The sequence below is a fragment of the Anabrus simplex genome, chromosome 2 (assembly GCF_040414725.1).
Source record: "Anabrus simplex isolate iqAnaSimp1 chromosome 2, ASM4041472v1, whole genome shotgun sequence".
Taxonomy (NCBI): Eukaryota; Metazoa; Arthropoda; class Insecta; order Orthoptera; family Tettigoniidae; genus Anabrus; species Anabrus simplex.
The window spans coordinates 1,152,066,187-1,152,093,388 of NC_090266.1; the positions used below are offsets into that span (position 1 = coordinate 1,152,066,187).

Below are 27,202 nucleotides of genomic sequence, written 5' to 3' on the forward strand. Positions count from 1 at the left end.
GTCAAAGGGAAATGTTCAACTAGACAAGCTCTGTGTTAATGAGCGTGAAAAAACAAAATACATGAAGAAAGATGCCATTGTATTTTTAAAATACATTCACACCATTTTATCATGACTACTATAATAATGTTAAAGCCAGCCAGAAGGATGCAGAGGCCTGGTGTAGGTCATTCTAGTTGACACCCTGTAGGCGATCTGCGCGTCTATGAAGATGGGGCCCTACATGTGATGAATTCTAATTATGAAGACGGCACACACACCCAGCCCCCAAGCCATTGGAATTAAACAATGAAGGTTAAAATCCCCGATCCGACCGGGAATCGAACTCGGAACTCTCTGGACCAAGGACCAGCACGCTAACAATTTAGCCATGGAGTCAGATATAGGTGTACGTGAAGCTGCAGATACCTCAAGATCTTTCAGAGCAAAAACCTGTGTTACTGAAAGGAAATAGTTGCTTTTCCCACTTTTTCTTTTTCCAGAAGGGTCATGGACATTCTCACACAAGTGCCTAACATAAGGTTCTTCTTCTTTTTAATCTGCTTACCCTCCAGGGTTGGTTTTCCCTCGGACTCAGCGAGGGATCCCACCTCTACCGCCTCAAGGGCAGTATCCTGGAGCGTGAGACATTGGGTCGAGGATACAACTGGAGGGATGACCAGTACCTCGTCCAGGTGGCCTCACCTGCTATGCTGAACAGAAGCCTTGGTGGGTGATGGGATGATTGGAAGGGATAGACAAGGAAGAGGAAAGGAAGCGGCCGTGGCCTTCAGTTAGGTACCATCCCGGCATTTGCCTGGAGGAGAAGTGGGAAACCACGGAAAACCACTTCTAGGATGGATGAGGTGGAAATCGAAAACACCTCTACTCAGTTGACTTCCCGAGGCTGAGTGGACCCCGTTCCAGCCCTCGTACCACTTTTTACATTTCGTGGCAGAGCCGGGAATCGAACCCGGGCCTCCGGCGGTGGCAGCTAATCACAATAACCACTACGCCACAGAGGCGGACGCCTAACATAAAGTCAATTTTTTTTACAATTTGCTTTACGTCGCACAGACACAGATAGGTCTTACGGCAGCGCTAGGAGCGGTATGGAAGCTGTCATGGCCTTAATAAAAACACTGCCCCAGCAATTTCCTGGTGTGAAAATGGGAAACCATGGAAAACTATCTTCAGGCTGCCGACAGTAGGGTTCGAACACACTATCTCCCGTTACAGCTACGTGATCCAAACCGCGCAGCCACTTGCTCGGTGTAAGATAGATTTCGAGTTTTCTACGCGCCAAACAAGCCTATTCAATTTGGGTGTAACGGTGATGTGTACTTTTAAGGCATCATGTGTGTACTTAATTCTACATGTTTTCTGTAATGTATTTGACTATAAAGTTTGAGAAATATCAAATAGTAATTTCTTATTTAATCCGCCTCTGTGGTGTAGTGGTTAGGGTATTAGCTGCCACCCCAGGAGGTCCGGGTTCGATTCCCGGCTCTGCCACGAAATTTGAAAAGTGCACGAGGACTGGAACGGGGTCCACTCAGCCTCGGGAGGTCAACTGAGTAGAGAGAGGTTCGATTCCCTCCTCCGCCATCCTCGAAGTGGTTTTCCGTGGTTTCCCAATTCTCCTCCAGGCAAATGCCGGGATGGTACCTAACTTAAGGCCACGGCCGCTTCCTTCCCTCTTCCTTCTCTATCCCTTCCAGTCTTCCCATCCTCTCACAAGGCCCCTGTTCAGCATAGCAGGTGAGGCCGCCTGGGCGAGGTACTGGTCATCTTCCCCAGTTGTATCCCCCGACCCAATGTCTCACGCTCCAGGACACTGCCCTTGAGGCGGTAGTGGTGGGATCCCTCGCTGAGTCCGAGGGAAAAACCAACCCTGGTGGGTAAGCAGATTAAGTAATAATAATAATGTTATTTGCTTTACGTCCCACGGTTTTCGGAACCGCCGAGGTGTCTGAATTTTGTCCCGCAGGAGTTATTTTACGTGCCAGTAAATCTACTGACATGAGGCTGACGTATTTGAGCACCTTCAAATACCACCGGACTGAGCCAGGATCAAACCTGCCAAGTTGGGGTCAGAAGGTCAGTGCCTCAACCGTCTGAGCCACTCAGCCCGGCAAGCAGATAAAGAAAGAAAGAATTTCTTATTTATAGCTGAACTTAAGCTCACGTTTTCTCAGTTTGTTGACACTGCGGTTTAGGCTATTCTGGCTGTGAGCCCATCAGTTTTGCCAAGCGACACTTGATCCCTACTAAACATCTGACAAGGGGAGGTCACGATGTCCGCATCACCGATTTTGTTCAAACTTTGTAGATTGGTAGTACTACATCACAAAAACACACTGGCAAAGTAGTAGCGCGCAACTCTCAAAAACTTTCGAAAAAAGCGATTTTGAAAATGTCGAAAAAAGTTACGAGTGGTTTAGCATGCCAGTTACCATCAAAGGAGAGACTATGATGCGGTGGTCGGTAGGTTAAGATTCTCTACTTCATTTGTGAAGATGACGTGTTCGAGTCACGCTGCTACCAGTTTTAATCCCCCACTTTCCCCCCTTTTTCATCTATTACAAATTCATTTTCTTCTATTACTATCAAAATAGATTTAAAAATTTTCTCTACCAATAATTCGGCCTCTTTTGTAATCTCTACAGAGTCGCCGAGATCCAGTAAGCGATTTACACAAAGAAGATGCTCGACGTAAGCCATGGCCCTTTTCAACTGTTTATTTGTTGTTTGCTCTCCCGGGAGCTCGTTTGCACTTTGCGTGACTTCACATTCAGAAACACTTTCGTTCGAACTTAATTCAACATGCGAGATCTCCATGCCAATCGAACTTGTTTTTTGCTAGTTGCTTCACGTCGCACCGACACAGATAGGTCTTATGGCGACGATGGGATAGGAAAGGGCTAGGAGTGGGAAGGAAGCGGCCGTGGCCTTAATTAAGACACAGCCTCAGCATTTGCCTGGTGTGAAAATGGGAAACCACGGAAAACCATTTTCAGGGCTGCCGACAGTGGGATTCGAACCCACTATCTCCCGGATGCAAGCTCACAGCTGCGCGCTCCTAACCGCACGGCCGATCGAACTTACGATGAGCACGTCTCGTTACATCGCACACAACCGTTACACGACACAACGCGGTCAGACAGTGAATAACTGCTGCTCTCATTCGCAACACGAGGAAATAGGGGATCAGGAAATGTCAGGAAAAAAAGTTAAGACGAGCGTGACTCGAACTCGCAATCTTCATAAGTGAGGTGCACCGCGGCACACACTCTCGCTTGATGGTACCTGGCATACTAAACCTCCCATAACTTTTCTCGACATTTTCAAAATAGCTTTTCCCGGAAATTTTTGAGAGCTGCGCGCTACTAACATTGCCAGTGTGTTTTTGTGATGTAGTACTACCAACCTACAAAGTTTGAACAAAATCAGTGATGCGGACATCGTGACCTCCCGTTGTGAGCTTGCGTGACGCGCACATCGAGATTCCCGCGACGTTCTTGGAATACAAAACTAGGAGTAATGAAATGGCGTATGGCTTTTAGTGCCGGGAGGTCCGAGGACAAGTTTGGCTCGCCAGATGCAGGTTTTTTGATTTGAGTCCCGTAGGCGACCTGCGCGTCGTGATGAGGATGAAATGATGATGAAGACGACTCATACACCCATCCCCCGTGCCAGCGAAATTAACCAATTAAGGTTAAAATTCTCGATCCTGCCGGGAATCGAATCCGGGACACCTGTGACCAAAGGACAGCACGCTGACCATTTAGCCATGGAGCAGGACGGTTGGGTGATGCCTTGCATAGAATTAAGTTGCGTGCTAGTAAGGCAGTGCATTTGGATTCGATGCAGACAAGACCTAGTCCGCCTTGCGAGGTCTCTCGGTATAGTTGCGTTCTTGCTATTCTGTAGGTCGTACTGGAAGAATTTGAGCGAGGTACCACAATTTGCTGAGTGTGAACGTGTTAGTCCGCCTCTGTGGTGTGATTAGTGTGATTAGCTGCCACCCCCGGAGGCCCGGGTTCGATTCCCGGCTCTGCCACGAAATTTGAAAAGTGGTACGAGGGCTGGAACGGGGTCCACTCAGCCTCGGGAGGTCAACTGACTAGAGGTGCTTTCGATTCCCACCTCAGCCTTCCTGGAAGTGGTTTTCCGTGGTTTCCCACTTCTCCTCCAGGCAAATGCCGGGATGGTACCTAACTTAAGGCATACACTTAAGGCCACGGCCGCTTCCTTCCCTCGTACGTGCAAGCGTTTGACTATTTCGGATAGTGTTGGAGACAAGCTGGGTGTTTGTCCTCGTTGATCTTTCAGGTGTAACACACAATTGAAATCACCGCCTAATAATACATCGGTTCCACGAGTAAAATGGATAGTGAGTTCCTCCATAAAAAATTCTCTTTCTCCGTTCGGTTTTGTGAACCTGAAGGACTGTAAACATTGATGTATACTGTGTTATCACATAAGGCTGAAATTACTCGACCACTGGGGTTCGCTATGAACCCATTGTTAATCCTGGTCGGTAAACGATCGCTGTTCCCCTTGGGACATGCCATGTGTTAACAAAATACTCATATGGATGGAGGATATCCAAATTTGTTAAACAAACCTCTTGTAAGAAAAGTATGTCTATGTCATTCTCGGTTATAAACTTCTTAAGGAGGGTCAACTTGCAAGGACTGGTTATTCCATTTATATTAGCTATAGCAATAGTGCGCAAAGGCATAAGTATGGACAGTAGCAGATATACTCCCCACTGTAGAAAAACAAAATCCAGATTATCATGATTGGGATATAGGCACATAGGCGTCCCTATTAAAGCATCTATAAATTCCTGTGAGCGGTTTTCATAAATAGTAATTTAGTTCTTTCAGTACAGATATAAACTGTGTTTCGAACATCTGTAGGGAGTCTGGTGAATGTGTGTTGTACTTGGCACGTACGATATTTAGAAATTCAGGAACGTACTCATGCAATTCTGTTCGATGGCACGCCTCCAGGACAAAGAAAATTGGGCCTTGGCTGGGCGCTGTGTTCATGTGGCAGAGATCGTTCATTATTCTACGTACGTCTTCACCACTGGTATCCCCTAGTTGGGCCTGATCACAGGTCGCAGTTTTTTGGGTTTTCGAACTAGAGTCCTTGGTACTATTTGTAGTCTGGGACGGTTTACGTGTTTTAGTGCGTTTCTTGGGGTGTTGTAACAAACCTTCCGGAGCTGATGACGTATCAGAGTCCTCGGCTGAGGGAGTGATCATCATTTCTTGAACGTCTTTTTCAGACAGTTTCACTTTCTTACGGTTAGCAATTTGGCTCGTGTCTGTGCTGCTAGTTATGGGCAAGTTCGTTCCGGATGAACTAAGAACCTGTTGTTCACTTGCTACGTCATCTGGTGTAGTGTTTTCCTGCACGGGCAAGGAAGCGGGTGGTACACTCGACTGGCCTTGGCCTTATTATTATTATTATTATTATTATTATTATTATTATTATTATTTTTTTTTTTTTTTTTTGATATTTGGTCCGTAAGACCATGCTGCCAGCTCTGTACATTTAGAAAACAGGAAAGTCAAAGAGCAGCATCTTTACAACATGGGACCGTTCATGGCATTATGACTAATTGGTGATGGAAAGCCACGGTACAGGAACTTTGGTTGGATGAGAACAGATTAACTACAGACTACAGAACAAACTTATCACAATGTTAAATTAGCTTCACTTAAAAATTTGGCTATTGCTTGATATATACGGATGTCATAGCTGCTGAACAACGACGAAACGGAAGAGGGAAGTGGAACTTTCAGTTGTATAAGCGTTGGATATAAGTTGGTCACTTGTGGTTTGTATCTAGTGCATCCTAAAATTGTATGGTTGAGGTCTGCTTCTTGATTGGGGTCAGAGGTACAATTTGGGGAGTCTATAACTTTGAGTCTGAACAGATGACTGGGGTAAGATGCATGTCCAAGTCGCATTCTGATAATTGATGTCATATGGCGGCGAGTTAGAGATAGTAGACTGAACCATGGTTTCTGTGGGATGTGTCTCTGGATAGCGGCGTAATGCTTGCCTTTGATGCGTTGAGTTGTTGCCCAGTAATTTGACCATTCTTTGTAAGCCTGTTTCTTGATGTGGCTTTGGAAGTCCGTGTATGGTAGGCGTAGTGCTTGGAACTGGCCTTCTGTAATGCTCTGCTTTGCCAGTTGGTCTACGGTTTCATTGTGTATAATTCCAGTGTGACCATTGATCCACATAAGATGAACTTCTTTTCCGTTTTCCTTAGCTTGGTATATGCAACTTAGGATGTCCATGATGTATTTATTCGAACGCGTGTTCCTGCATGGTTGTTCTAGTTTTTGAAGTGCACTCTTGGAGTCCGTGAGAATTAATATACTGCTGAAGTGCTGGACGCCGTACGTGATGGCTGATTTAATGGCAAGTATTTCAGCTGTGAATATTGAAGCTTCGTGGCGAAGGGAGAACATTTTGCTAGTGTTGAATGCAGGGCAGTAGTACGCATATCCGACTCCTTCATTGGTCTTAGACCCATCTGTGTACGCTGACTGACAGAGCAAATGCAACACCATGAAGGAGTGGTCAGAACTTTATGCCAATTGCAGGGTAGACTGACGTCACTGAGGTATGCTCATGATGTGAAATGCGCCGCTGTGCTGCGCACGTAGCGAACGATAAATGGGACACGGCGTTGGCGAATGGCCCACTTCGTACCGTGATTTCTCAGCCGACAGTCATTGTAGAACGTGTTGTCGTGTGCCACAGGACACGTGTATAGCTAAGAATGCCAGGCCGCCGTCAACGGAGGCATTTCCAGCAGACAGACGACTTTATGAGGGGTATGGTGATCGGGCTGAGAAGGGCAGGTTGGTCGCTTCGTCAAATCGCAGCCGATACCCATAGGGATGTGTCCACGGTGCAGCGCCTGTGGCGAAGATGGTTGGCGCAGGGACATGTGGCACGTGCGAGGGGTCCAGGCGCAGCCCGAGTGACGTCAGCACGCGAGGATCGGCGCATCCGCCGCCAAGCGGTGGCAGCCCCGCACGCCACGTCAACCGCCATTCTTCAGCATGTGCAAGACACCCTGGCTGTTCCAATATCGACCAGAACAATTTCCCTTCGATTGGTTGAAGGAGGCCTGCACTCCCGGCGTCCGCTCAGAAGACTACCATTGACTCCACAGCATAGACGTGCACGCCTGGCATGGTGCCGGGCTAGAGCGACTTGGATGAGGGAATGGCGGAACGTCGTGTTCTCCGATGAGTCACGCTTCTGTTCTGTCAGTGATAGTCACCGCAGACGAGTGTGGCGTCGGCGTGGAGAAAGGTCAAATCCGGCAGTAACTGTGGAGCGCCCTACCGCTAGACAACGCGGCATCATGGTTTGGGGCGCTATTGCGTATGATTCCACGTCACCTCTAGTGCGTATTCAAGGCACGTTAAATGCCCACCGCTACGTGCAGCATGTGCTGCGGCCGGTAGCACTCCCGTACCTTCAGGGGCTGCCCAATGCTCTGTTTCAGCAGGATAATGCCCGCCCACACACTGCTCGCATCTCCCAACAGGCTCTACGAGGTGTACAGATGCTTCCGTGGCCAGCGTACTCTCCGGATCTCTCACCAATCGAACACGTGTGGGATCTCATTGGACGCCGTTTGCAAACTCTGCCCCAGCCTCGTACGGACGACCAACTGTGGCAAATGGTTGACAGAGAATGGAGAACCATCCCTCAGGACACCATCCGCACTCTTATTGACTCTGTATCTCGACGTGTTTCTGCGTGCATCGCCGCTCGCGGTGGTCCTACATCCTACTGAGTCGATGCCGTGCGCATTGTGTAACCTGCATATCGGTTTGAAATAAACATCAATTATTCGTCCGTGCCGTCTCTGTTTTTTCCCCAACTTTCATCCCTTTCGAACCACTCCTTCTTGGTATTGCATTTGCTCTGTCAGTCAGTGTATATTTGAGTATAACTGCCCCAATATGCATAGATAAAATTTGTTACTTTTTCGTTGATATTGGTATTGCAGATAATAAAATCTGGAAGATGAAATGTGGATGGTTGAAATACTGAAAGTACATACCTCTGTCGAAATACTGGAAGCGCTGTATCTTGAAGAGTAAGGGGTATGATGTGCTGCAATTTCTTGATACTTTTGACCAATAGAGGTGTCCGTAGTCTTCTGTTTGTTCCTCTGTCACACAGTGGAAGGAGGCGGTGCAGTTTAGATGTTATAGGGTGGCTAGTTATGGACGAGCGTTGCAGAAGAAAGTTGTTGGCAAGCAGATCTCGTCTTATCTGAAGGGGCATTTCTTTAGCCTCTACCAGTAGTGCGTTAGTAGTAGTTCATGGCTCCGAGACATATTCTGAGTGCGCGGAACTGCAGGACATCTAGTTTTCGCAGAACATACTGCGGTGCGTTGCCGAAAAAGATGCAGCCATAATCTAGTACAGATCGGATTAACGATCTATATAATAGTAATAGGACAGATGGGTCAGCTCCCCACCATACTCGACATAATGCTCTGATTATGTTTAACGTTTGGCCCACTTTAGTTACCAGGTACTCGACGTGGGTTCTCCATGTAAGTTTACTATCGAGGTATAAGCCTAGTAGCTTGGCTGAAGTCCGTAAGGGGAAGGAGTATGGCCCAAGATGTACAGATGGTGATATTGAGTGGAACTGCTTTCGAGTGAAGACAATAATAGAGGATTTTGTTGGGAATAAATTAAGACCTGTTTGAAATGTCCAGGCGTGGAGTTTCCTTGCAGCATCATCTAGCCACAAACATGTTAACCAAAGAGACTGCGATGATGCGTAGATACATACGTCGTCTGCATACTGAAGAACTTTGACTGTTTGTTTAAACATGTGATCGAGATCTGCAGTGTAGATGGCATACAGTGAAGGACTCAGTATAGCACCCTGAGGGAGTCCATTTGTTACTAGTCTGGGCCCATACAAGGTGTTATCTTGGGTTCGAATATAGATTGTCCGCCGGAAAAATAAGTTTTTTTTTGCTAGCGGCTTTACGTCGCACCGACACAGATAGGTCTTATGGCGACGATGGGATAGGAAAGGCCTAGGGTTGGAAGGAAGCGGCCGTGGCCTTAATTAAGGTACAGCCCCAGCATTTGCCTGGTGTGAAAATGGGAAACCACGGAAAACCATTTTCAGGGCTGCCGATAGTGGGATTCGAACCTACTATCTCCCGGATGCAAGCTCACAGCCGCGCGCCTCTACACGCACGGCCAACTCGCCCGGTGGAAAAATAAGTTATATATACCTCGCACGTATATTTCGGGAAGACCAAGGTCGTGTAGCTTTTCAGAAAGTACTTGTATACTAACGCTGTCATATGCCCCAGATATATCGAGAAATATGGCGGTAAGGTAACCATGGTTTAGAAATGTATGTTCAATGTCCGTAGTCAGAATGCTAAGATGGTCGTAAGTAGAACGACTTTTCTGGAACCCATATTGAGATCGAGGCAATAAATTGTGAAACTCTAACCACCACTCCAATCTTAGTTTCAACAGCCGTTCAAAAGTTTTAGCTATGCATGAAGATAGAGCGATGAGTCTGTAAGAAGAAGCTTTGTTAGGATCTTTACCTTGTTTTAAAATTGGGACAATAATCTGCGTCGTCCAGTCGTCGGGAAAATTGGTTTCATTCCAAATATATGTGAAAAGTAAGAGCAATATTTCCTTGGCATTGCGAGATAAGTTAGAAAGCATGCAGTAATGTATATGGTCATATCCAGGCGCAGAGTTAGCAGTAGTTTTTAAAACTTGTTCTAATTCATGTAGCGTGAAAGGTGATGTGAGAATATCTTGCGTAGGACGGGAAAGTTCGAACGGTGGACGTTGTTTTGGAGGAAGTGAGGTCGTAGGTGGAGCAATAAGATCTGAAAACTCTTCTGCCCAACATTTAAGTGCCTTAGGGGTTGGCGTTTTTTTCTTCATTTTGTTAACCATCGACCATATTTGCGATAGGGGTGCATCCTTGGTCAGCTTTTCACAATAAGATCGCCAGCTATTCTTCTTTACCCTTTTCAGAAAGCGTTTGACTGCTGCATCTATATTCTTGTAATTGAGGAAATTTTCCATTGTAGTTGCTCGCTTTAACTTGCTGAGGGCCAGATTTCTCTTAGCTATCTGTCGACTGCATTCGGAATTCCACCATGGAGCAGGGAATCTTTTTGAGATGTTGGTTTGTTTTCGTTCAGGAATGGATATGGCGGCAGCTAAATTAATGGTGTGTACGAAGGCGTTGTATTTATCAAGCGTGGTTTTTTGATGTAACACAGAGAGTATATTTGCGTCTATCACCCTTCTGTATTTGACCCAGTCAGCGTTTTGAACGTTCCATTTAATAGTGGGTTTGACCGGTGAAGGACGAAATGGTAAAACAGGCGAAATGATGATAGCATAATGATTAGAACCCATTGGATACGGCAAGATTTTCCAATGAAAATCAGATGAGATATTAGAAGAACAAATGGTTAGGTCGACAGCGGAGAGACGTTGTCCCGGTACTGGTAACAGGGTAGCCGATCCATCGTTTAACACAAATAAATTGAACTCATCTACTATTTGTAAGACAGCATCACCATATGTATCATTTATCTCGCAACCCCATGTTGTGCTATGTGCGTTATAATCACCACAAAAGAGAAAAGGTGGCTCTATCTGTTGCGTAATCCGATACCATTCTTGAAGTTGAATTTTTGTTCGTGGTGGGCTATATAATGAGACCAATGTAATATCTTGGTTGTTAATGCGAACTCTTGCGGCAACGGCCTGAAAACTTGCAATCTGCGAGTGATCAATAACTGCTTCTACGTATGGAATTGTATTCTTTATTAATATTGCTACCCCTCCATATCCGTCTTCTCGGTCCTGTCGGATGACATGATAGCCAGGAATGGTTAGATTAGAATCGTTCTTAAGCCAGGTTTCACTCAAGGTGGCGAAATCAATACCTTCAGTGTATAAAACTCTTCGTAAGGTCTCTTTATTCGCAAGTACGGAACGTGCGTTCCATTGAAGTATTTTATTCATTACCTGAAGTAAATATACTTGCGATCATGTTATGTATTATAGCCGGGTTAAAGGCCTCGGGCGTTGTAGATTGAGCTTGAGTAAGGAGGAGCATGATAAGGTTAAATATCTTTCCGATCAAATGCTCATAATTTTGGGAGGCGGTTGTCATGTTGTTATGTGGTTGAGGGGGATAGGTGTTGTTGGAAATTGGTGTTACAGGCAAATGTGGGGGAATATACTGACGTTGTTGAATCGATGGATAATTTGGTTGCGGTGTAGATGGGGGAGGAAATCTCTGGGGCCGTTGCAATTGCTGTGATATGCGAGGATGCACTCTCATCGGCGTTTGTTGTCTTTGAGGAGGCATTATTTGTTGTTGATGGTGCTGTGAGGTTAACGACGTGTTGGTCAAGTTGTTTACTTGCTGAGAAACCTGTTCTGGATACCGAGGCTGCATGTTAGCCGGCGGGATATCCGTGCGTGGTAGATGTGGCTGAAAGTCCGCTGGAGACGGGACCGCTGATTGTGAGAGAGGAGGGAATTCTTCCCTGCTTTGCCAATTGAAAGACGGGGCCAGTACAGCAGTAGAATAATTTCTGTTATGGTACATTTTGATTGCTACTTCTTGAGATACATTATTCTGAGCCATAAGGTATTTGATTTCGGACCATTTCTTGTACTCGGGACACTCCCTATCCGTGGCTAAGTGTGGACCGTGGCAATACATGCATGTTGGTGGTGCAGTGTCAGTACAAGTTCTTACGTCATGGGGTCCCGCACACCTACTGCAGCGTTGCTGTCCTCTGCATTGATATAATGAATGGTTATATCTTAAACATCGGTGACATTGCATCACTGGAAAGATGTAAGGTTGAACTTCGCACCGTGTTCCTAGGATATAAATATGTTGAGGTAGGTGTTGGGCACGAAATGTTATGAGGCAGACTGGAATTGGTCGCGTGTCTCCATTGGGAAGCTTCTTTATAAATCGTTTCACTTGGGAAATGGGAATAGCACTCTGAATTTCCTTTAGAATTTCATCTTCACTAAATGTCGTGTCTACATTTCTGATAATCCCGAGCCTGTGCACAACACTGTTGGGAATATAGACATCACGGTGTTTTTCCTTCAAAAAGTTTGATTCAACTAGCTTGCTTGCTGCTATTCCGGATAAGGTCTCGATACGAAGTCTATTCTTACCGGAAGGTTTAATGTCCAGAACTTGTTGACGGGGAATTATATTTTCACTAAAGATCAATCGTCCTATTGATATCGGATGTAAGTTCCCTATATTATCCTTAGTCCCTTCAACAACAACAAGGAACGGTCCGTTATCAGTATTATTGTACCTATCATTTTGACTGAGACGGGATGACGACGGTGTACCCCCAGTAGCAGATGATGGGGCAACTAATGGGGTATTAACAGAAAGTTGGTTTGATGCATTTGTGTCATTAGTTGTGTCGGAAGAGTCATTTTCATTCTCAGTATCCATGTCTATTAACTGTTCCGTATGTAAGTTGGGATCGGCACGAAAACGCTCAGTTTTAGGGTCTAAATTGTACTTCATATTAGAACTATTATGACTATGTGTACCTGTACTTGATCCTCGTTCTGTTGATAAGTTGCCGGTGCTGACGTTGCTCTCTTCATGATGTCGAGTACGTAAAGTGTGATGTTGCTCCACTGGGAGGGCTAGTTGCTATTGATCTTGAAGACTTGATTGAAAATCAAGAGGATTTAATCGTAAAGGTGTTGTAGCTGGATCTGCATAACAAGTCTGTAGGGCATCTGCCCCGTATCGGCCGGATCATTCATAGTCCAGTTGATAATGTTAGCTGCAGTTCAAGAACGATAAATATCCTACACGAACACTGAAAGCTGTACGACGGAAATACCAGGCTATGGATGAGTCACACGTAGCGAGCACGAAAGCGACTTCACTCCACCAAGGTTGCGAACGTACTGGGCCTTGGCCTTCGTCGCTACTAGGGTTGTCTGCCTTCCTAGGGGCGTGTACTCCGCATTGTACTGTTGTTGTACTACTGGCGTGCTTACTGCTGGCTGTTCGTCTGGTTCTGTGCGGATGTTTTTGGTCTGTAGCGACGCGGACAGTCAATTCCGAGATGGTCACTAGAATTACAAACAGCGCAGGTTTTTTCTTGACCGTCATATACAACTTGTCCCTTAAACCCTTCTATGACGATAAAAGATGGAATTTGATTTTGGAGGTCTATTTGTATTTGCCTAATCCCGTCTGCAACTGGTAATTTATAATAATGTGACCCGTATTCATTTGTAACCGATTTAACGGTACCATATTTTCCGAAATATGTCCGAATTCTTTCATTTAGTACTTTCGGGGGAATGTTAAATAGCCTTTCTCTTGTTGTCTCAATGCCAGCTGCGGTAATTTCGACTGGGACGCGTTCGCCAGTAAATAGTGTGACACTGTTTTGTCCAGAAAAGTTAGTTAATAGCCTAACCAAAATGTTGCGTGAAATTACCTTTATGTAGACAGAATTCTTTGAGGCATCTAGCTGCAGGGCTTCCAATTGATACCCAGTGAACTTAAATATGTCTGCTACCCATGTGTGGATTTCAGCGGCTGTAGGTCGAGTTGTATTTCGTTGGAAGGAGCACTTCAAGGTGTTTGTCCTGGTATGTTACATTTTTCTTTCTTATGTTTCCTTAATTACTGATACATAAACACAGCACTGTAATAGTGAGCGGCGCACTTAACTGGATTTTTACCGTCGGTTAATTCCACTGAACACGTTCTGTAAGCGAGTGAGCTGTCTTAATCTATTTACCCTCCAGGGTTGGTTTTTCCCTCGGACTCAGAGAGGGATCCCTCCTCTACCGCCTCAAGGGCAGTGTCCTGGAGCGTGAGACGTTGGGTCGGGGATACAACTGGGGAGAATGACCAGTACCTCGCCCAGGCGGCCTCACCTGCTATGCTGAACAGGGGCCTTGTGGGGGAATGGGAAGTTTGGAAGGGATAGACAAGGAAGAGGGAAGGGAGCGGCCGTGTCCTTAAGTTAGGCACCATCCCGACATTTGCCTGGAGGAGAAGTGGGAAACTACGGAAAACCACTTCGAGGATGGCTGAGGTGGGAATCGAACCCACCTCTATGTCATTTGACCTCCTGAGGCTGAGTGGGCTCCGTTCCAGCCCTCGTACCACTTTTCTAATTTCGTGGCAGAGCCGGGAATCGAACCCGGGCCTCCGGGGGTTGCAGCTAATCAAACTAACCACTGCACCACAGAGGCGGACTCAGTCTTTTTCACACCCCTTAAATGGATTTTCCGAAAACAATAAAATACGTGTATCTTTATTTTTAAAGGAGATTCTAAATACAGTACCAATATTAAGTTTTTGAGATATACCCGTAAGTTTCCCCATCAAAGGATTGATCCATTTTTAAGTTCTTTTCACCTCCCGAAAAAAAATAGTGCTTCTTTATTTTTGAAAGAAGATTTCAAATACCAATATTTACGTCTGTAATGTCCGCCTCCGTAGCGTAACGGTTAGTACAATTAGCTGCCGTCCTCGGGGGCCCGGGTTCGATTCCCGGTACTGCCAGAAATTTAAGAATGGCAGGAGGGCTGGTATGTGATTTAAACGGTACATGCAGCTCACCTCCATTGGGGGTGTACCTGAAAAGAGCTGCACCACCTCGGGATGAGGATACGAGTTTTTTTTACGTCTGTAATATATTAAGATTTTGATATATACTCGTTTTAAATATTCAACTCCTTTTCACTTCTTTTCACCCCTATTACGCGGACATTCCGAAAACAAAAATACGTCTTCTCTATTTTTAAAGGAGTTTCCAAATACCAAATTTCACGTCTGGTAAGCCCTACATGTTAAGTTTTGAGATTTGTGTATATATACTAATTTTAAAAATTTGCCATTTTCAATTATTTTCTCCCTCTTTAGTGGATTTTTTGAAAAAATACGTGTTTTTGAAATTTTCAAGAGAGATTCGAAATACGAATTTTCATTTTTTAAACTGTTTAAGTTTTTGAGATATAAATATACTCATTTTAAAAATTCATCGGTTATCAGGGTATTTGAAGGTTGAAGTAAGGATGTAAAGGAGGGGGCATATAAGTCTCTGATAAGACCCCGACTAGAGTATGGTTTCATTGTATGGGACCCTCACCGGGATTACTTGATTCGAGAACTGGAAAAAATCCAAAGAAATGCAGCTCGATTTGTTATGGGTGATTTCCGACAATAGAGAAGCGTTACGAAAATTTTGCAAAGCTCGGGCTTGGGAAGACTTGGGAGAAAAGATACGAATTGCTCGACTAAATGGTATGTTCCGAGCTGTCAATGAAGAGATGGGGTGGAATGACATTAGTAGACAAATAAGTCTGCGTGGTGTTTTTAAAACTAGAAAATATCACAATATGAAGATAAAAGGTTGAATTCAAGGGAGCAAGTCGGGGTAAATATTCGTTTATATGAAGGGGAGTTAGGGACTGGAATATTTTACCAAGGGAGATGTTCAATAAATTTCCAAATTCTTTCTAATTAGGTAAACAACAGATAGGGAATCTGCCACCTGGGCGACTGCCCTGAATGCAGATCTGTGGTGTCTGATTGATCACTAAATATTCTGTAAACCAGTAGAAAGGAAAACTACTGCTAAACGTTTTCACTCCTCCCCTGAAGGGGGAGGCGGGTCTCTCAGGCCGGGAGATTTTTTACGGTGAAGGAGATGTGCGGAGAAGGTGAGGGAGTAGGCGGCCGTGGCCTATACTACGAACTGTCCCGGCATTCGCCTTAGTGCAGGAGAATGGAAAACCACGGAATACCATTCTCAGGACAGCCGACGGGTGGGACCAGGCGTGAAGTCCGGCACTGTGCCCCAGGCCCGTCTCCCGAATGCAGAGGTGTAGAGCCACGGTAGAGCCGTGGCCAACTTTTCTCTACTCGGATGGCCGGTCAGAGTACAGAGCATATGGGACAACAACCCACTCTGCATCTACGGCCGAAAGGAAAAAGTCCTGAACAGCGTACACTAAACCTTGAAAGCAAAATGAAATGGCGTATGGCTATTAGTGCCGGGAGTGTCCGAGAACATGTTCTGCTCGCCAGATGTAGGTCGTTTCATTTGACTTCCGTAGGCGACCTCCACGCCGTGATGAGGATGAAATGATAATGATGATACACCCATCCCTCGTGCCAGTTAAACTGAACTCTATCGGTGGTCATGGCCGGACACCTTGAAAGCGGACAATGACCTCTATCGATTTTATACGAGAATATGCCGTCCTTGACGTGATGCTGACGTATCTGAGCATCTCCAAATATCACCGGTTTGGCCCGGATCTTACCCGTCAACTCCAGCTCAAACGTCCAGCGCTCTAGTGTGTGAACTGCTCAACTTGGCCCAAATTCAATGAAATCCAAGGAAATATATTAATATTGGTGCAAGAATTCAGAGAAAGGATGCAGTGCCTTTAGATTACATGTGACATTTCATGCTATTCGAATGTGGTCTTGAACTTTTGGTCGGTACTGTATCGTGTTGAATCTATTTATATAAATTAATGTGTTCTGACTGACTGACTGACTGACTGACTGACTGACTGATTAATCATCGCCGAGCCAAAACTACTGAACATAGAGAAATATAATTTTCGGGAAACAATTATATTACAGTGTAATTTTTCACTAACGGGGGATTTTTTTATATTCCGTCGCTAAGGGAGTGAGAAGGGGGGGAGTGAATTTTAAAATGAGTATATCTATATCTCAAAAACTTTACAGTTTAAAGACGTGAAAATTCGTATTTGGTATCTCTCTTAAAAATAAAGAAACCTGTATTAATTTGTTTTCGAAAAAATCCAGGTAGGGGGTAAAATAAGTGAAAATGTGGTTGATCATTTTTATGACGATACTTACATCTCAGAAAGTCGAGATTTTACAGACGTGAAAATTAGTACAAAGAATCTCCTTTAAAAATTAAGAAACACGTATTTCTTGTTTTCGGAAAATCCACTTAAGAGGGGATTAAAAGAAGTGAAAATGGATTGAATATTCAAAATGAGTGTATCCCAAATACTTAACATGTTACAGACGTAAAAATTGGTATTTAAAATCTCCTTTAACAATAAAGAAACACGCATTATGTCTTCGGAAAATTCACCTAAGGGAGGGGGTAGAAGAAATGAAAATGGAGTGAATATTTAAAATGAGTGTATCTCAAACACTCAACATGTTACTGGGGCGAGCTGGCCGTGTGATTAAGGGCGCGCAGCTGTTAGCTTGCATCCGGGAGATAGTGGGTTGGTACCCCCACGGTCGGCAGCCCTGAATATGGTTTTCCGTGGTTTCCCATTTTTACACCAGGAAAATGCTGGGGCTGTACATTAAGGCCATGGCCGCTTTCTTCCCACTCCTAGACCTTTCCTATCCCATAGTCCCCATACGACCTATCTGTGTCGGTGCGACATAAAGCAAACTGCAAATAAAAAGAGATGTTACAGATGTGAAAGTTGGTATCTGAAATCTCCTTTAAAGAAAAACACGTATTTTGGTTTTCGGAAAGCCCACTTAATGGGGGAATGGGGTGAAAAGAAGTGAAGGAGTTGAATTCTTGTTATGAGGATCCATATATCTAAAAAAAACTGAAGATGTTACAGACGCGAATATTGGTACTTGGAATCTCGTTTAAAAATAATGGAACACCAATTTTTTATTTTTTAAAAGAAACACATTTGCGGTGATGAAGAATATTTGAAAAAGTGGGTGAATGTATAAAACGAGTACTGTATATCTCGCAAACTTAACGTTAAAGACGTGAAACTTGTTATTTAGAATCTCGCTTAAAAATGAAGGTACTGCACACGTATTTTTCGTTTTCGGAAAATCCACTTAAGGGGGTGAACAGAATTGGAAACGTGGGGAATGTTTGAAATGAGTACATCTACAGTATATGTCAAAAACTTAACATGTTACGGACGTGAAAATTGGTATTTGGAATGTCTTTTAAAAATACAGGAACGTGTACTTTCTTTCCGGAAAAGCCACCTAATTGGGGGGGGGGGGGAAGTGAAAAAGAGTTGAATTCTTTTTATGTGGAACTGAAAGTGTTACAGACGTGAAAATTGGTATTTGGAATTTCCTTTAAAAATAAAGAAGCATACTTTTTTTCTCGAAAAATCCACTTAGATGGGGCGGGGAAGGACTGATAAAGAGTTCAATTGTTTTATGGAGAAACCTCTATTCAAAAACTGAAGATGTTAGAGACGTGGAAATAGGTGGGATCTAAAGAAACTTTTTTTGTTAACGACTTGAGAGAGGACTGTTTCTCACATGTGCAGTTCTACGTCGCATGGTTATGTTAGCCCCAAAAGGCTTATACCACAAACGTGCTTTACAAAGAATTTCTGGGATAAATAAAGCTCATTTTTTGGTTCTTTTAATACTTTAGTGTTTTTCAGATAATGTCTTGGTGCAGTACCGAGGAAATATTACTTTTTTCAAATTACGAAATCTACGCGAGGGAAGCCGCGGGTAACTACTAGTTTTATATACAGTACACATATAGGCCTGTGTAGATGTCCCGACTGACTGATTCATCATCGCCGAGCCACAAATACTCGACATTAAGAAATGCAATTTTGGAACTACATGTATATTACAGTGTATGTGCCCCCTAAGGGAGGATTTTTTAATATTCCGTCGCTAAGGGACTGAAAGGTGGGTGGGTGAGGGGAGGGTGAATTTTTAAAATGTATGCTGTATAGCTATATCTAAAAACGTTACAACTTGAAGACGTGAGAATTGGTATTTGAAATCTCCTTTAAAAATAAACAGGCTTTTCTTGTTTTCGGAAAATCCACTTAAAGGGGTGGTGGAAACGACTAAAAAAGGGGTTGAACCTTGAACCCTTTTAATAGGGATACTTATATCTAAAAAAAAGAAACATGCAGTAGGGTGTGGGGGTGGAAAGGACTGAAAAAAGGGTTGAAACCTTTAATGGCGATACTTATATCTCAAAAACTGAATATGTTCCAGGCGTGAAATTTGGTCTTCTGAATCTCCTTGATAAATAACGCAGCACGTATTTTTGTGTTTTCTTAAAATCCATTTAACTGGTGAAAAGGACCGAAAACTTGGGTTGAATTCTTTTTATGATACTCATATCTCAAAAACTGACGATGTTACAGACGTGAAAATTGGTATTTGGAATCTCCTTTAGAAATAGAGAGGCTTTTTTTTTCTTTCGGAAAATCCACCTAAGGGGATGGAACGAATTTAACAACTGGGTACATTTTTAAACCGAATATATCTACAATATATCTCAAAAACCTAACATGTACTAGACGTGAAAATTGGTATTTTGAATTTCCTTTAAAAATAAAGGAACACCTATATTTTGTTTTCGAAAATCCACTTAAGGGGTGCAAAGGATTGAAAATGCGGGTGAATAAAGTAAGTAAGATGGCGACCAGTGCTTAGTAGCGTGTGTTTCATTCTCCAGGTTTATCAGTGATTTGAAGGTGTAAGATCGGCATTTACGTGTGGAACTTTGAATTAAGTGATAAGTAAAACCACCGTGCTACGAATAGCCAGTTCAAAGTGTGTCACAAGTAATTAACAACATTATATTTCTCGTAAACAGCCATACCAGGGAAAGGAAAGGCAGCACCAATAGACAGCCCAGTGAAGTGCGCCCTACAAGAAGCTCTGAGAGACAAGGAAACACTCGCCACGCTAACAAACATCATTTACAAGACCAGGTAGCCAGGTCCGTTATAGAGCAGCTTAAAGCTACGATAGACTTTAATACCAAAGTAATCGAGGAAACAAGGGAAGCGCTCGAGGCCAGAGACAAGACAATATCAGACCTCAGGAAACAGCTCGAAACTAAGACCGGTGCTCTAGAGCAGGGCCTCTCAAACGCCCAAAATCTCACGCGTGCAGATCGAGGCGCAAGAGCTCTGTGCACTGTGCATCGGTGCCGCTCGGCATGGCTCGGATCAACGCTTCGTCTCTGGGCTACTCGGCTAAGCTCGTCTCTACTCGGCTCTACTCGGCTCAACTCAGCCCGGATTTGGAGCGCTACGGCGCAAGTGGGGCAGAGGGAGACAGGCGGAGCGAGCGAGACAGGCGTGAGGAAAGAGAGAGTAAGCACTATTGCTACAAATCGAGGAGTGGGGGGTCTGCACTCTGGTCAACCAAGCCAAGTCGTCTTTTGCACCGTGCACAGTGCATGCACCACGCGCATGCACCCTGAGAGGCCCTGCTCTAGAGCAATATCAGCGGCGGCAATCACTGCGTGTGTTCGGGGTGTGGGAATCGAGTGGCGAGGACACGGCAAAATTGTCATCGAGATAGCTGACAGTATTGGAGTACATTTAACGCACGAGGACATAGATAGAATTCACAGAGTAGGCAAGATGAGTACAGGTAAGCCGCGTCCGATAATAGTGAAGTTCGTGTCGTATCGCAAACGCAACGAACTATTCAAATCTAAAAAGAAACTGAAAGGAACGGGCAAAACAATCAGGGAAGACCTCACGTCAATCAGGATGAAACTGTTGCAAGAAGCAATAACTAGATTTTCTGTGTCCAATTGTTGGACAATAGACGGTACAATTATTGTGAAACACAATGGTGTGAAATATCGTGTGTCAAGCCGAGCGGAATTGGACAGGATTAAATAAACTGACAGACCGAAACTAACATGGCATTATACTACACATTTTACAGTTTTAACTAACTTAGACATTAGACTTTAGAATATTACTATAATTACTATTCCAACTATTACTTTTAGATTATATCTTCAATTGATTTACATATAATAACTAGGAAAGATAGCGTACAGGTTGGCAACTCAAAGTGAGAGTGCTGCCCACGCTTCTATTTTCGGCAAGGTTACTGGTGATCAGCTGAGCGGAATCTCCACTTCCATACCTACTCAGCCCCAGGGCCGGATTAAAGGGGGGCTAAAGGGGCTGCAGCCCCGGGCCCCGCGTGCCAAGGGGCCCCGGCCCTTGGCCGAACCTAAAATTGTATAAAAAGGCCTGCTGCTCCACCTCCGTGCATGTGTATGAATATTTACGCTCGCAAAATATCGAACAGCTGCTCTTCCTTCCCATCAGCTGTCCGCGTTAGTATTTAGTCATTGCTAGAATCAATTACCGTCCGGAGATACGAATCCTCGCTACTTACGCACTGTAATTATTGTAAAGGTTATTGTTGACGAAAATTTAAATCTGTCTGCTTGCGAGTACGGGCAGAGGGGGAAGGTGAAGAGGTCTAGGAAGTGAGCGGGAGTGGGCAGGGGAAGCACTAGTCTATTTTAAATGTATCGGAAAAACAGAAAACGACCAGTGTTCCTTTAGACGTCATTGCGAACTGTACAATCATTCATTTCATTTCAATACCTGCCACAAGCGAAGATTCATGCGCCACTGACGCCAACGGCAGTCTTGTTAACTACGTCGGAGTAAAAAATAGGTAAGCTTTGGATGAAAAGAGTTACAATTGGCTGAAATGGACCTAGATTAAAATTATAATATATTTTAACGATATTTCTCTATTTTTGGATGCGAGGCTGCTGACGTGGGAAGGAGAAAACGTTACCTTGTCACAGCACTTGCGAATATACATAACGCAGATATTTGAATTTGCTCACTGGGACACTTTCTGTTAACCGATATTTCTATTGATCGACATTCGGATAATCGATACTTTACTGCAGGCAGGAATGAGTTTGCCAATGTTGATTAAGTTTTAAATTTTAGATTTTAAATTCATGTAATGCCAATAAGATAATGGGAATGAGATCGTAGTAAGTTCTGTTTTGTATTTCGATTTGATAGTGATGATGAGACAAAAGTAAAATATGTTTTGGCATTATGAAATATTAACTTGAAAAATAGAGAAAAATTATAGTTTATTTCAACACTTCCCTATTCATCCATTTAAGTGCAAGTAGTGTCCGCCTCTGTAGCGTAACGGTTAGTGTGATTAGCTGCCGTCCTCGGGGGCCCGGGTTCGATTCCCGGTACTGCTAGAAATTTAAGAATGGCAGGAGGGCTGGTATGTGATTGAAATGTTACATGCAGCTCACCTCCATTGGGGGTGTGCCTGAAAAGAGCTGCACTACCTCTGGATGAGGACACGAGTTTACTTACTAGTGCAAGTAGTTCTATAACGACTTCAGTATGCTAGTCTTACGTGATGTTATGAAGAAGGGGACCCAGATTTTTAAATAGCCCAGGGCCCCCAAACACCTTAATCCGGCACTGTCCAGCCCCCTAATACTAATCCTCTTACAAGTGCTTTTAACAACTTCCCAAATTCCTTACAGGTAGTACATGCTAACGTCCAAAGTCTAATTACTCACTTCTTCCACGAACTCCGTAACATAATTGCTAATGTCAACCCTCACATCGTGATGAACGGGGATTCTCTCGTCCACCTCGAAAATTATACTTTGATCCGAAATGATCGCACAAATATATTATAGTAATCTACAAAAATATTGTGAATACTGCGCAAGGCCTGAGTTCATGTTCATAGAAATTGAGGCTCTAGGTGAAAAGTGCTTACTGAGTGTAGTGTATCGCCCACCAAAGATTGGATACATCACCGACCTTGAATACATCCTACTAGACCTCTTACCCGGGTATGAGCATATTTTATTACTAGGTGACCTCAATACCGGCCGGCCCCGTGCTGTAGGGGTAGCGTGCCTGCCTATTACCCCGAGGCCCCGGGTTCGATTCCCGGCCAGGTCAGGGATTTTTACCTGGACCTGAGGGCTGGTTCGAGGTTCACTCAGCCTACGTGATTAGAATTGAGGAGCTATCTGACGGTGAGACAGGGTCTCCGGTCTAGAAAGCCAAGAATAACGGCCGAGAGGATTCGTTGTGCTGACCACACGACACCTAGTAATCTGCAGGCCTTCGGGCTGAGCAGCGGTCGCTTGGTAGGCCAAGGCACTTCAAGGGCTGTAGTGCCATGGGGTTTGGTTTGGTTTGACCTCAATACTGACATTCTTAACGACAAAATGACTAAGCAACTAATCAATATATTTACATCTTGTAACACGACGATTTTACCGCCTCCGTGGTGTAGTGGTTAGTGTGATTAGCTGCCACCCCCGGAGGCCCGGGTTCGATTCCCGGCTCTGCCACGAAATTTGAAAAGTGGTACGAGGGCTGGAACGGGGTCCACTCAGCCTCGGGAGGTCAACTGAGTAGAGGTGGGTTCGATTCCCACCTCAGCCATCCTGGAAGTGGTTTTCCGTGGTTTCCCACTTCTCCTCCAGGCAAATGCCGGGATGGTACCTAACTTAAGGCCACGGCCGCTTCCTTCCCTCTTCCTTGTCTATCCCTTCCAATCTTCCCATCCCCCACCAAGGCCCCTGTTCAGTATAGCAGGTGAGGCCGCCTGGGCGAGGTACTGATCATTCTCCCCAGTTGTATCCCCCGATCCAATGTCTGAAGCTCCAGGACACTGCCCTTGAGGCGGTAGAGGTGGGATCCCTCGCTAAGTCCGAGGGAAAAGCCAACCCTGGACAATAAACAGATTAAGAAAGAAAGAAAGAACACGACGATTTTGCCACGTCACATACATTACTGGACTAGATTGTGACGAATAACCCTGACAGGGTACTAACCCACGGTCAGATATCTGCTCGCGGACTACCCAATCACGACTTAATTTATTTACCTTATTCACTTAAATGCCCCAAGTACAGGCCTAAATTAATTACATTCCGAGACCTAAAAAATATAAATGACGAAGCCCTATTAGAAGACGCTGCAAGCATAACTTGGCATAATGTCCATATTTTAGATAGCATAGATGATAAAGTGGAGTTCCTAAACAAACAACTGCTAACTCTTCTGAATAAACACACGCCAAAACGCACTGCCCGAGTAACACGTCCTGCGGCTCCATGGATGACTCAGAAAATACGAGACTTAATGACAGAGAGAGACAAAGCTTTCAGAAAATCTAAAACTAGCCAAGTACCGAACGATTTTGATCTGTACAAGATCCTTCGCAACAGGACCACACATGCCGTAAGGAATGCTAAAATAAAACACTCACAGAACATTTTGCTAACGCGGAACACGACAACAATCAGGAAAACTTTTAAGAAAGTGGGCATAGGTGGAAAAAATATACATACTGCTGACATTAAACTACCACTGGGTGATTTAAACCAATACTTTACTACAAGACCCGTTAACATTGACGAGACAACAAAAGAACAGACAATTAACAAAATTCTACACAATGACAATACTAACAATGGAGGAGACCAGTTATATTTTTCACTCGTAACTCCCGCAGAAGTGAGACAAATTGCACGATCAATAAAGACAACTGCGAAAAGATGTGACAAGATTGTTCCACGGTTACTGTTAAAAACTCTAGACTTAATCCTACCAACTCTAACCCACATCATTAATACCTCACTGATAACCGGCATATTCCCTTCCCTTAGAAAATGTGCAATTGTTCGCCCACTCCCAAAGAACAACAATCCCGTGGAACCCAAAGACTTTCAATCCATTTGCATTTTACCATTTCTGTCCAAAATTTTGGAGAAAGTAGTTCACAGACAATAATAACCTCATATTTAAATAGCAATTTACTTTTTGACAAATATTAGGCTGGTTTTAGAAGCAATCATAGCACAACTACTGCACTACTTAAAGTTACAAATGACATAGGAGTAGTTATGGATAAGGAAGAAGTTACTGTTTTAACTCTTCTAGACCTTAGTAAGGCCTTCGATTGCGTTGACACGGACATACTGATGGCAAGATTACGTGGCCCATGGGCGCCCGCAAGGGGGGGCAAGGGGGGGCACTTGCCCCCCCTGGAATTCTAAAGATGTTGATGTTCAATTGTTTAATATCACACCAGATTATTTCATAAACTGAAATTACTGACAGTCATCTAGCATATGTTATAACTGGAAGTTTCTGTAAACAATTTAATGTTGCTGACGTTATATTGGCTTTTATATTCAAGAAAATTGTTAATGTGCCCCCCCCCCCTGGAAAAGATCCTGCGGGCGCCCATGCGTGCTCTTAACTTATCACAAAGCACACTATCCTGGATGTATTCCTATCTCTCTGATCGCCGGCAGTGTGTATCAGAAGGTGAAAATTTCTCTACGTGGCAATCTATAGAGACTGAAATACAACAGGGGTCAGTGCTAGTACCACTCCTATTGTCGATCTTCATTTCAGGACTAACACAAGTAATTAAACATTGTTAATATAATGTGTACGCAGATGACTTACAAATATATACACATGCACACCCTCGTGACTTACCGACTGCAATAACTAATATGAAGGACGACCTAGAAAAAATATATAAGTGGACCGATGATTATGCACTAAAAATCGATGTCCAAAAATCGCAGTGTATTCTTTTAGCCACTCAAAAAACCCACGCACGCCTCACAGAAGTTGAAACTCATCCAGTAACATTAAGAGGCACTCAGTTATAATTCAAAGACACAGTTAAAAACTTAGGGATGATAATGGACAAAAACCTTAGTTGGAACGATCATGTAATAGGTATATGTTAGCAAGTGTTTTATTCCTTACATTCCCTTAAGAAACTCAGAGATTTATTCCCCCATAATGTAAGAAAACTGCCTATTCAAAGTATGGTAATGCCAATATTCGACTACTGTGATGTAGTAGGCTATACAGTAACCTGAACGCCTCGCTTTCCATCAATCACCAAAAGGCACATAACGCATGTATTCGATTTATTTCAGATATACCAAGGTTCAACCATATTTTTCCCGAATTTGATAGACTTTCATGGCTTCGCTTAAGAGAGCGACGAAATTTACACACTGTTTCTCTGTTACATCGTATACTGAACCTCAACACTCCTGAATACCTTGCCACACAATTCCATTACCTAGCATCACCTTTTAGTATTCCTACCAGATCATCATCCACCGCAGTACTAAACAATAAGCATTCCCTTTCACCCCTCAACTGGCTACAGTAGATCATTTGTAGTCGCCGCCAGTCGATTTGGAATTCCCTACCTGCTGAAATTAGGAGCGTGTCAAACCACGTCCGCTTTAAGAAACTCTGTCAAACCTGGTTAATAAATAATAATTATTCATAACATATGTAGGATTAGATCATAGCCAAGATATTAGGTTAATTAAAACATTTAAGTGATACCTTAAGATATTAAATTGTAGATAACTGATTTAGTGTGTATTTAACTCTTCATGTAGGTGTATGTATGGTCGGACAGATTAGCAGGCTTCATAGCCTGAGTCCCGCCGTATATAAAAGACAATAATAATAATAATAATAATAATAATAATAATAATAATAATAATAATAATAATAATAATAATAATAATAATAATAATGCCGCCTCTGTGGTGTAGTGGTTAGCGTGATTAGCTGCCACCCCCGGAGGTCCGGTTTCGATTCCCGGCTCTGCCACGACATTTGAAAAGTGGTACGAGGGCTGGAACGGGGTCCACTCAGCCTCGTGAGGTCAACTGAGTAGAGGTGGGTTCGATTCCCACCTCAGCCATCCTGGAAGTGGTTTACCGCGGTTTCCCACTTCTCCTCCAGGTGAATGCCGGGATGGTACCTAACTTAAGGTCACGGCCGCTTCCTTCCCTCCTCCTTGCCTATCCCTTCCAATCTTCCCATCCCTACACAAGGCCCCTGTTCAGCTTAGCAGGTGAGGCCGCCTGGGCGAGGTACTGGTCATTCTCCCCAGTTGTATCCCCCGACCAAGAGTCTGAAGCTCCAGGACACTGCCCTTGAGGCGGTAGAGGTGTGGATCCCTCGCTGAGTCCGAGGGAAAAGCCGAACCTGGAGGGTAGACAGATGATGATAATGATGATAATAATAATAATAATAATAATAATAAATGAAGGAGCCGATTTCTGTTTATGAGGATATGTATATCTCAAAAACATTTAGCCTTTTGTTTTCGACTTGAGAGAGGACTGTTCTTCACACGTACAGTTCTATGTCGCATCTGGTTGGCTGAATGGTCATCGTACTGGTCTTAGGTTCAGAGGGTCCCGGGTTCGATTCCCGGCCGGGTCGGGGATTTTAATCGCTTCTGTTTAATTCTTCT

The 27,202-nt window shown here is 44.0% G+C and overlaps 1 protein-coding gene across 3 annotated transcripts in view; it reads left to right on the top strand.

Moving 5' to 3' along the window:
• The window catches only part of LOC136864755 (retinol dehydrogenase 11), a 391,683-nt gene that overhangs the window by 81,993 nt on the left and 282,488 nt on the right, over nucleotides 1–27,202 (top strand). The window contains exon 1 of one of the 3 annotated variants that reach the window (XM_068226404.1): nucleotides 21,465–21,550. The exons of the other annotated variants lie outside the window; for them this stretch is intronic. The gene's annotated coding sequence lies outside the window, so the exon portion shown is untranslated. Of the gene's footprint in view, nucleotides 1–21,464; nucleotides 21,551–27,202 lie in introns of those variants that run through there. 3 annotated transcript variants of the gene reach the window in all.